Here is a 12,033-nt window from a genome sequence, read left to right on the forward strand (position 1 = left end):
ATGTGTGCTTTATCTTCCATACATGGAACATTGCATAATAGTACTGGATGACAACCATGCTGTCAGCTATATTTTTTCCAGAATAAAGTGTTCAGCAAAATATATCTGTCTGGGCATCTCTGCTGCCTCTCACTGCAGAAGGTTGTGAAGCTTATGAAAATGCTGCAATGCAGCAAGTGTACTACCACTGATTAAAAGTAGATTCTTTTTGTTGTTGTTGTTGTTTTCCCCCCCTTCTGCAAGCTTGAGGGTGGCATTTTGATCAAGTTCTCATGGTAACAAACATAATTTAAAAGCACTGAAGCCTACAAAATTAGGGTTTTTTTCTGTATGTGCTTGAGGTGGGTGTTAAGTCATTACAACTGCAGCGATGCTGGGTTTTCAGTGTTTCTGGTGCAGATGACAAGGGAAGTAAAATGGAAGGCGGTGTTGCTGAATGCAGAAAATCTTTTGCCAGGTTCTATTGTTGTCTTTTCTCTAAAGAGGGTGCCATTAAAGTGTAATGCACTCCTTACATTGCTTTTTCATTCTTTTAGATGTATTCTGGCATCACAGTTATGTCATGTTTGTAATTCCTGAGAGAGGAGTTTTATTGACAGATGTTTTGATTCACTATCATGAACATGAGCTCCCATCGAAACACATATGAAAATGCATGAGAAACTGGAATGCTGTATGAGTTGTCATTTGTTTTTCTATGTATGAATAGATGCAGAGAAAAGCAGGAGGAAGGGGTTAAAATGAAATCGAGTTGGGTCTGAATTGAATGCTTCACTTTCTGTTAACGAATTGATCTTGAGAGCACCACATGGCTGAAACATGCTAACTCACGGAAACGAGGCAGTCATGTCCAATCGCTAGATGGTCCGCTGCTTTGCCGTGTGTAATGGAAATGTGTTCAATTGCGTTTGATGCATTCCGTGTTACAGTTAATGAATTTATACTGCAGTATATTTGCAGTCCTGCAGATATGCAGTGATCGAGGGAATACAAGTCAGTAATCCTGTGGGGTTGTCAGAAAATGTAAGATACAGTTCCCTCCTGGCTGCCGAGGAAGAAGTTGATTTACAATGAGATGGGCTGTTTCCTGCTCTTAAATATGTGTGGAAATGATGTTCCAGTGATTATTTTTTTTTAAATTTATTTTACTGCAACCTGCCTATTAGGACCTGAACAGTATAGGATTTAACCCTGTAACACCCGAAATGTCCCTGCCTGGCTTACCTGTAGCAGAACCTACAGCCTTGTCTCAGGAGCTGTATGTCAGGGATGGTTAATGCACCGCTGGGATCTCCCCACACAGAACAGGCGGGTCTGGCTCTGTCAGTATGGCCAAGCCCACGCTGTCATTAAAGTGTTGAAAGGGGGGGTTTCAGAAATACCAGGATTGCCAGTAAGGCAAATGCTGCAGTTAGGGGTTGGGAAAAGACAGAGGTGTCTCAGCTGTGGGAAAGAAAGCTCTCCTCGGCTCCCTGGTCTTCCACACAGGTATTGATCTGCTTTGCAGCGAGGCCGGACTGCTCTGCTCTTACTCCTCCTCAAGAACAATGTGTTGGATGCTTAGACTTTTTGCTGCAAAGGGGCTGGTTATTCACTTTAGTGTATAAAAGCCCAGTTGTGCCCTTTCCTGTCTAATTTGGTCTTGCATAAGCACTTCACAATGATTTGCAGAGATGGGACAGTCCAGGGACCTTAACATATTTTCTAGCATGGCTACAGCACTGGGCTTTGCTGCTGCCCCATGTTTTTATGCTCTTGTAACATCCTTGTTCAGCAGTTGCTGAAATGGAAGAATGGATGTTAGAAATTAAGTTGTGGTGAATCTTTTTATCTGGAGTTTGAAGAAGAGCTGGAGTGACAATTATCTTAATGCCATGTCTTCAGAGTGTTTTCCCTGACCATTTTCCATACTACTGATTGAGAAATTGTCTGGGATTTGAGCAGAAGGCTCTGAATGCTGTACTGATCGTCACTAATGTGAACTCGTTCTGCTCCTCTCTTGCCATGGCAGATTGTTCTGATGTGATAAGGAGAACATTGGACAGTGTTCATAAATCTCTCTGTTCATTTTGGAAATCTTTCATGTTAAGACCTCCTGGGATTCTGAACAGGTAAACCATCAGAGAAAGCAGTAAAAGGTCAAGAGCCAAAGAAGATAGAGCCACTTCGTTTTTTTACTAGGAAACAAAGAAGGCAAGGAAATATTAGCTATATGGAGAGAATGGATTCTACAGTAACTTGCTGTCACCTTTGTGTTCATTGAGTATTGATAGAAAGAAATAGAAAGCTTTCTATTTAAAACCACGTTGTCTCAATAGTCATTTCTTGCTGTGGAAAAAGGAAGAATACCACCCTCGTTTCAGAAACTGCAAATAGTTATGAGCAATGCTCCTTGGAAGCAGTACAACAAAGTGAAGTGCAATATATTCTTCAAAGCAGTGTATCATTTGAATGGTTGTGTTTGAAATATCAACTGTATCTTTTAAATGGTAATTCTTTGCACTTGACCCTGGGCTTTATGTCAAATATAATGATGTGGATATTGTAATTTTTATTAGCGTAATATTAACAATTCCCACTTCACCAAGTAAAGCCCCTCTAAAATGTTCAGGAATTTAAAGAAAATTTGAGTGTGCTGAGGTCTGCATTTTTGGAGTATCCTCCCACATCAAATCCTTCTGTATCAAAGAAGGTGCATCTTTGAAGGACAAGTAAAAATTTGCTTCAAGAAAAATCTTCTGACTTTTGTAATATTCCTGGAGAATACTGACAAAGCACCGGAGTAAATCCTCACTGAAAATCTCTGCCAATTGGCATGCACACAGTAGGGTTTGAATCCTAGCAGTACTTCAGGAAAAGGAGCTTTAGGGTTTTATTCTGCTATTTTGTGCTGCAGCCTTACTTATGTAAAACGTTAACAGCTTCATTTCAAACTGATAACAGCTAAAAGGATAGTAGCAGAGTCCTCCTTTTTATAATATGCAAGTATTGTGTTTTTTTAAAAAAAGTGGTTTTCATCATTTCTTTGTTCCTGAACAAGGCTTACGTAGGGTACCCAGTGATACTGGAAAATACCTTTATACTGTCCCCTGGAAAAATGCCCTCACATGCCAGCTCAGCCTAATACAGTGTAGAAGTCACGTGTGGGGTGGGAGGTTTCCACAGACCGTAAATTAGTCAGGAATTGAATGCCTGAACCAGTCTGTGAGGGTTTGGCACTGGCCATAGGGGAGTTTCAAAGATTGGTGTGAGGCTAGATGTGGGCTGACGTATGTCTTCTCTTGTGCCCAGAGCTGGGGTAGGAAAGGAACGAGACTGAAGAGGGACACCTTGGTGCTGGGGCAGCCACTTTGTACCTTACTGAATGTAGCACCTGTTTCTTCATGGGCACGTTCTTCACGGTTTTGTAGGGGTGCCCAGCATTTGATGTTGGGGCTGTTCTGTTCCATATGGTGTAAGTCTAAATGCAGAGAAAGTAGTGGTGGTTTTATCGCGTCAGAGCATTTTTGGAGGTAAAGAGGTATCTGGACTTCAGAACAAGGTGCCCTGCCGTTCTACATGTGGTCTGTTCCGTGGGCTGCAAGGAACCTTAGTATGACTTTTTTTGGCTGTATCCTGAGTTCTGGCCAGGACAAACCTCAGCTCAGAGCCCAGGCTGAGTAAATTCAGGCCCTTTTACACCTTTAAGACAGGATCTGGGACAAGTATCTTGCTGCCTGTTACTCAGCACTGGCTTGCTGAGAGAAGAGATTAGGGGAGGTCCCAGCATGGTGTGCTCCTTTTGGCTGGCTGGGACCTGCCTGGGGAGGGCAGCTGGGGCTCAGACATGTAGTGGTGGCAAAGCTGGAAGAAAGGACCAGAGATTATGGGACCCACAACAGGAGACATGGATGCAATATTACCTTCAGCAAGAGGCACCCAGAGGGTCCAAAGCCATTCTCTTTGCAGTCCCAGCATCCAAGCTGGCTCTTCCCGAGCCACTCCACCAGTAGCAGGAGTTTGGGCAGGAATAGCACCCAGATCTGAATGGCTGACAACTCTTTGCTGGTCAAGAGTGTATAGCAAAGCCTTTGAGATGCTTTTGTTGGGAGCTCTTACGCTTTCCCCTAATTGAACCTATACTTTCTTTTGGGGATGCAAAGAAGGGTTGTCTGCATCTCTGGAAAAGTCTTTTCAGGTCTCTTTGCACCCTGTGCTTCAAATTAGACCATCAGACTCTGGCCTGCAGTACTACCATTGCTTCACTTGCCATCACTACGGATACAGCGATCTTACCTGTCAGCGCACCCCTGAGCATAACATACACATCTCTTCACACACACTCCATTTACTGATTGTGGTGTTATAGGTGAGGCTGCCAGCTGAGGTGGCTTGCTACTTTCCATTGTAAGACCCTGTTTCTATTACCACTTTGCCAAACTTTTTGTGGTTTAGGCTGCACCTTTCCTCTCTGGCAGTCAGGCTTGTCTTGCTCTCTTAGGCACATGTTTTGGTCCAAGCCGCCCTTTCCTGGAGCAAGGCTGCCTTCCCAGGCTGGGTTGAGGAAGCCAGGTTTGCTGTTTTAACTCAAGATCTTGTCTGCAAAGTTCTTTTAGCATCCTGGTTGTGGAGGAAGGGACAACGTATCATTTGAAAGTTTGCGGAGGGTCAGGAGAGACTTGCTAGAGCCTCTGCTGCTTCCAACCTCCCTGAGCCTGACCAGCCCAATTTATGTCATGTCACATCGTATCACTGTGAGTGGGGGGGGGGAAAAAAAAAGAATAAGCTGCCTCTCCTTTGCTTATAGTTGCTGAGAAAGGAGAAAGTCCACACTTTCAAAGGCAGAGGCAACCAAAATTAGAAAACATGGCCAGGAACTTGCAGAAGCAGGGGATCCAGGGCAGAAGAGAGCTCTGATAAAGGATGTATGGAGAAGGGTACGGATGGGTAAGGAACGAGCTGGATGCAGGTGAGGGACTGGATGAGAAGTCCAGGAAGGAAAACTGGAAGTTAATAGAGGAATGGGAATGAGGAAACTGCTGCTTGGCATGAAACCTGCAGGAGGCAATCTGAAAGTGGGCCTTGGTATGAGGAGGGTAAAACTTTCACAGTTTGCAGTGGTGAAATCTGTGGTCTGGACAGCAAACATGGACAGGGCCTGGGTGAGGGGCTGGAGCCCACGTGGGCAATGCCTGGGCTGCGACAGGGGGGTGATGCAGTGGAGACTGGGATGATCTAGGCAGAGGGAGCAGGAAGCATGAAGTATGTTTGTTGAACTAGGCAGTAGCTTAGTACATATGCAGAAGGGGCCCTAGCTACGATTATGCAGTCATCTCTCATTTCTTTCACAGCCAGCCTCCTGAGGTATAACGGTGCGATCTGAATGTCAAATAGCTTTGTATGTGTGATACATGTTGATGCACCTCTAGACAAAATCCAGTTTCTGACAGTTACTTCTTTTTCTCTTTGCATTTTTGGCAGTCTTTAATATGCTCTGTCAACAAAAGCGGAAGAAAACTTTCCATTCCTAAACAAATAAAGTTCAGCACTATCCAGATGCGTATATTTAAGTGGCTGCCATGGCTGGATTTTGTTGCTGCCAGACAGACGGTGATTTATTCTGTAAGTTTTGTGCCCTGAGCTTTCAGAAATACACGTCTTTTCATCCTGAAGCCTGGCAGAAGTCTAGCAGTAATAATTAGCAAGCCATAAAAATCGACCTGATTTGAGGGAACCACTGAAGGATGCAAAGAGACATTGCTGTTCAAGGAGCGAGGAACAAAAGCGCGTGGTTACTGACCCAGTCATGTCAGACCTAAATTTTGAGGGAATCCCAAGTGATAAGCGTTCTGCAGTCTGAATACTGCCTATTCATTCAGCCCTTCTAGCAGAGTGAATGAATCATCTTTTCAACCAGAGACAGCCCCTCTGGGTCAGAGTTGAGTTCAGTGGTGGGGCATGTGTTTCCGACTGCTTGCCCTAAATGAAAAAGAAAACACACAAGACTTTGCTTATGCTGTGCAGCTTTGAGCATCTCATCTATAAAACATTTACATATAGTCTAAGACCTCTTACAAGCGGCGGCCCTGGATACATAACCTGGTCCTTCTGGAAGGGCCATCTGTCTTCCTAGCTGTTCGTGTGCCTATTCTCTTCAGCGTCACCCCTACTCTAGAACACTTTTCTCAGTTTATCTTCCTGTTGATGTCCCCAGCCTAACCATTAGCTCAGTGTCACTGTGTGCTGTCTGTAGATTTTCAGCATAAGGTGGTCAGGTTGATTCTGCAGAGCAGCTTACAAATTAGCATCTTCTTTCTTCATCTGGTGAACCAGTCCCACGCAAGTGGCAAGACGTAACCTGCAGAGCCTGGTTTTGCTGCATCAGCAGAGGGATTTGGTAGAGTACGTGTCTGGGATGTAAAGTCGTGTTTCAGTTAGAAACTTAGCAGACCAACAAAACTGTTCGTTTGCTAGAGTCTGGCTGTGTAATAGGTGTTTTTCATTTACTGTGCAATACAGTCTATGTCATACAGTGCATTTTCATGTAGAGTTTGCTAAACGTAACACTCATCAAGGGGCTGTGACATTCCATCACACTTGATGGGGAAGAGTTGCCTTTAAAAACCTATGACAGGAAACCACGCAATTACTTAAAGTCAATATTAAAATAGGAGGTAAAGCCTCTAAGCCACGTTAGATCTAGATATTACTTACATGGTAAAAACATTCCTTTTCCAGAAAAGGCTCTCAAATTGAGAAACCATGGGCAAATTAATGGAAGAAAAATTCAGCAGCTGCTTTTTAACCTATGCGAACTTGTATTGTGCACCATCCCCTGCACCATGGAATTTCCTACAGTGGGAAGAACCACCATTTTTTTGCAGGGAGCCTGCCACCAGAGAGTTCTGGCTGATGCACCATAGCTCTTTGTGGAGAGAGTGACTGTTTTCTCTTCCCTGCTTTTCTTCTCTGTGCTGCATGTGTGTTTATAAACATCTGGCCCATTCCCTTCTTTGCCAGGATGAAGAGTTATAGCCTGTCTAGTCAGTTCTTGCATAGAAGCTTCTTCAGATCTTTTATCATCTTCATTGAGCTCTTTGTACCTTTTCCAGGTCTACTTTATTTCATTTGTGATTAATAGTTAATGCTTTCAGGCATCCTAAACCAACATAATCTTTAGTGCTGCTGAAAGACTTTGCAAAAGAGAAAATACAGAGAAATTCAAGATGAATCGTATGTTGGATCCTGCATACCTCTCAAAAAAGACATCTGAATCACCTGAGCTGATAAATGTACGCATGAATTTTCTGTCTCCGTCAGTGCTCTGCACGTCCTATATCCCATTGTGCTTTTTGTGTCCTTTATCCTTTTAATGGAAATCTCTGATGGCAGTCCATGGAAGGACACAGGTTATTTCCCTTGTCCAGAAAGTCTCCTTGAGGGTATCTTCTGAATGTACTGCTTGTATTGCAAAGAGCACGATGATCTGGATCTTCATAGACATGTAGGCACCGGGCTCTGATGGAAATCAGCAGGTCAGTGTCACCGGGTGGAGACTTTGTGCATTGAGAGAACGCTGATGTGAGACTGAAGCTCTGTGGAGCTTCTTGCCTCTTCGTGTGGAGCAGCTCGTGCTGGCCACTGCTTGTGGCAGGAGTCTAGGCTGGATGGTTTGATTGGAGATGGCACATCCTAGCTTCCCTCCTTCCCCCTGGCTGTCTCTTTATATTAAAGCAATGTGCGTTCAGCCCCATGGCTTGGGTTTTTTCCAGACTTTTTCCTCAGTTACTGAATTTGTTCATCAGTCACATCTTATCATTCTTGACATGCACTTTCTTCATCCAATGCAACTTTCTTAACCTTCCCTACTCCCCGACCCTGGGCTTGTTTCATGCCTCCTGCAAAACTCATTCATTCTTCACCTTCTCCCAGGAGAATGCCACTGGTTCATGTACATATGCCAACCCCTCAGCGCAGGGTAGGAAGAAAAGGGGTGGCAGCAGAGCAAAATCAAACCCAACCTGTAGCAAGAATCAGGTAATTGCATACACCTGTGGGAGCCTGGGGAGGAAACAATTCTCTGAAATAGTTCTTTGCTGTGACAGCAAGTCCTGCGATTAAAATTTCAGAAGGACTGAGTGACTTTGTGAGTTGATTCCTCCTCACACTTCAGATACTTGAATTTTCTTAATTCAAAACCCCAAGGAATTAAAAGTTAAACTTTCAAAAAGATCACGGTAGTTAAGGTACAAGCTGGACCACATAAACTCCTGTTTCTGTTTCAGTGCACATCCCAAGATCTTAGTTGAAGCCCTTCTGAGGGAAAAACTTCCTCTGAAAGCAAGGGCTGCAAAATCAGCTCCTGTGGCTTCAGGTTCCTTCAATATTGGCTCTGTCCTCCCTGCCCTCCTGCCCCTGTGCCTGAACAGGCTGGAGGGGTGGCTGCTTGCCTTCTTTTCTTTTGTAGGCAGTAGGGTTGGTTGAGTAAAGATTTGGCAGGAAACAGCTACCACATGATAAAATTATATCCCAAATATTGTGATTTTACTGTCTAGAGCATGTAAGAATACAAAAGATTCCTGGGTATTCTCATTTCCAGGTAGGGAGAGATTATTTTATTTGCCTGAGTATACAGTCACAGGTCATATGGGTGGGTGGCTAAATGTGGGTGGACAGCGTATTTTTGAGTCATACAAGCATAGGGGTATATTTAAGTTAAAAGAAGTCCTATGTTTATAACATTGTTGGTTAGAAAATAATAGAAAGGCATGAAATAATCTTACCACTTCTGTAGGACCAAGGTTTGCAGCACAACAGTTCACCGCCCAGATGTGCCCTAGGCAAGAAAATTCTAGTACTAGCTAATCCATGCCAAGTTTGTTGTAAATACAGAAGCAAGCAGACTTTGCAAATAACCTCATTCCCAATCAGTTTTCCAACTCTTTGTCTCCTTATTTCCATTTTTTTTATTTACAGTTAGATGTTTTGTGTTGCAGTTAAAAGCATTGGCTTCTGTTGGCTGTAATGCGTTCCAGGGCCCCTGCCTCTAAGGTTTTCTGACCAAGAAACTGAGAGTCAAAGATGCTTAAGTGAGTCTGGGTGGAGGGACCTCAGAACAAGCTTTCTTCTGTCTTATGCTCTTTTTCAGCATGAATAAACAATGCCTCTGTTAGACAATGAGATGCTTCTGCTCCCACTGTGTGCCTGGCGTAATTGCCTGGTGTGTCTGAGTATTATGAAGTGAAGCTAAAAGCATTCTCAGCAAAGGAATGATCTACTGACCTTGACCTGGGGAGGAAACTTTTTTCATGCAAGGAAGAATTTTCACCCAAACAAACTAGAGCAGCACATGGCCTTGAAGATCCTTTCCTGTTATCACCTCCATACTTCATTTTCACATCAGTGTCTTTGTGTTGCTTGTTCAGTTGCAGAATAATTGAGTGTGTTCCTTCAGCATATGGAAGGACAGAATTAAATTGGGATGGCAGCTGCATCAGGAAGTCTGCCCCTGGAGTTACTGAACTACCCCCTTTTTAGGGGTCCATGGCCCTGGGGAGGGCATAGAGAGCTGGAGTGGGATGTAGATGCCGCGTTCCGGTTTTCTACTGTAAGCTGGTTCTCCTGCGTGTATTTATGGGGAAGAATCTGCCAGAAATTAGCCCAGGACATGCTTTTTACCATTTGTAGTAGCTGACGTGATGGTGCTCCCAAAGATAGCATTAGGGTATTTTCAGAGATCGTACTGTAGCAGAGATAGAATTAGTTTTAAATGTTAGGTAAGACCTTTGAAGAATCAAAAAATTGTAGAGGCAGCATTTTTTTTTTTTTTCCTAATTTAAAGCTCACTGAGTAAAGTTAAGATCATGTGAAAATGTGTCATGCTTGATGACATCTCAGTGAAACTGGAAGAAATAAGGGATGGAAAAGTAATTAAAGTATGCAGATAAGGAAAAGAACGCACCAGTGTAGTTACAGTGCTGGTTCTGGAGTGAGATTTTGTTGTGCGAGTTTTTGCTTAGCAGTTAAGTTTGTAGCACCTCTCTGCTAAATGGTCCAAACTGCCTCACCTGCATGCAGAGTAGCTCCACTGAAGTTGGCAAGAGCACAGAACTGTCAGCGTGGAGAATATGCAGGTAACATTAGCATAATTAATTAATGGCTCACTAGCTAATCTTAGCTGCCATCTATCATGGAGTCTCATGAGAGAAGAGATGCAACATCAAATCAACGTGTCTTAGCAAAGTCAGTGTGGGGGAAAAGAAATCCTGCAAAATGTCACTCCAGTCTTTTTGTGGGCTGCCTTTACCGGACCCTGTCCAAACACAAGTATTGGTCAGTGCGACTGAGAGTACAGCAGGCACAGAGCTATGTAGCCTGTTGGCAGTAGCTGCGGCAAATCCACGGTTTGGCTGGCATTCCTTCCAACAACTAGCTTGGAAATCGGAGTCTGAGAATTAGGCAACTGTAAGCTTGGTAGCGTGTGCTGCTGTCAGCTTCTGTACCTGTGCAATAAATAAGCAGAAGATGACTTGACTTCAGCCGTTTATATGCACTGAAAATTATAACGGCAGTTGCAGTGGGGAGGGGAACCAAGCATTCCGTGTTCATTTTTATTAGCCAGCCAGTGTTTGTTTCTGACAAGATTTCAGCTGGCCAAACTTGTGAAATGTTGACAGCCACAGTGCTTTTAGTGTTACGTGTTTGTGGGTATTTCTAGTAGCTCTACCTTTCTTTTTTCCGCAGTCTACAACGACAATATCAAGTTGTACATTTCTTCTTCCCTGACTGATGAAGAATTAAGAATTTTTCCCCTTAAGTAGTATTGTGAGCATTCTTATGTAGCCCGTACTCCAGCTCAGCTCTGTTGTCCTTCTGGATTTTCAACTGCCTTCTTGCCAAGGTTTGAAGTGACCACTGGGGTAGGAGGGAAATAAATAATAATAATAATGAAAAAAATAATCTGTTGGAGAGGTGTTTCCTTGATGCTATCTGAATCTGCTTTTCCCTTCAAAATCATCATCTTAAAGTTTTTCTCTGTTCTTTGTGTTTTGAAAAATTATCTGTAATAAGCGGGGCAAATCTTTTATAATTGCTTCAGTAGCAAATAACAGACTGTAAAAGTATCAGTAAGGACTGAGTTGTTGAGTGTTTATTTCATTAAGTCTTTAAACTGAGATTTTTCAACTCTATATTTATTCATATTATGGAAGAACCACCGTGTACCATGTAGAAAGGTTTAATTTCCAGTTAAATTACTGCAGTGCTTTGAAAACCAAAGAGGTGAGGAGGGGGAAGCTGTGCAGAGGGTGACAAAATATTTCAGTGGGGAAAGACCACTTCAGTGTGCCCACCCTGAGCAATCCTGTACCAAACTGGTGAGCTCAATTACCCCTGAAAATCCCCGAGAGGGCCATGTAGTGCAGCTGCCTCTTCGAGAGTTTCCCTGTCTGATCAGACCCCAAATAACTTTACCTGCACACAGCCCTTGGAGATAGCTCTGTTTATTTTTTTTTTTTTTTTTTTTTCTTTTTTTCCTGTGCTTCCTGCACTGAGGGTGAAAAAGCCAATGTAGTTACAGTGTTGGTGAGTCTTTTTCTCTGCCAGGTTTGTAAGTCAGGGCCTTGGCATGGGTCATTTAGATGGTCGCTGGCTGACGGCTGTGGAGCCTTATGTTTCAAACAAGCCTGCCAAATGCAATGGCTTCTCTAAAGTGCACAGAGAGGGCTGGCGATGCCCATTTGAAATTGTGCTTGGTGGAAAAATCAATGCAGTGTGTCTGACTCTGAGGTGCTCCCCTGGGAGCAATCCTGTCCTTGCTCAGGGCTCATTTCTACGAGTCTCCTGGAAACAAAAGACTCTACTGAGAAATTTGGGAGTCTTCTGGCTGCCAGGAAATGTCCCAGCTTCCCAGCAGCGCTTCTTCCATCCTTCGGTCCCTCCAGCTCCCCGAGGCAGGAGAGATCGCAGGTAGGATTGAGCAGGGGCTGCTTCTGTTTTTACTGAATCAGGAGAAGACAAAGCTGTCATGGTGCCTCATCTTAAAATCTGGAGAAG

At 43.6% G+C, this 12,033-nt stretch overlaps 1 protein-coding gene across 45 annotated transcripts in view; it reads left to right on the forward strand.

Moving 5' to 3' along the window:
* Positions 1–12,033, forward strand: part of MAP2 (microtubule associated protein 2) — a 235,905-nt gene that overhangs the window by 144,428 nt on the left and 79,444 nt on the right. Inside the window, exon 1 of one of the 45 annotated variants that reach the window (XM_040603943.1) lies at positions 11,776–11,946. The exons of the other annotated variants lie outside the window; for them this stretch is intronic. The gene's annotated coding sequence lies outside the window, so the exon portion shown is untranslated. Of the gene's footprint in view, positions 1–11,775; positions 11,947–12,033 lie in introns of those variants that run through there. 45 annotated transcript variants of the gene reach the window in all.

The sequence above is a fragment of the Falco naumanni genome, chromosome 8, assembly GCF_017639655.2.
Source record: "Falco naumanni isolate bFalNau1 chromosome 8, bFalNau1.pat, whole genome shotgun sequence".
Classification (NCBI taxonomy): Eukaryota; Metazoa; Chordata; class Aves; order Falconiformes; family Falconidae; genus Falco; species Falco naumanni.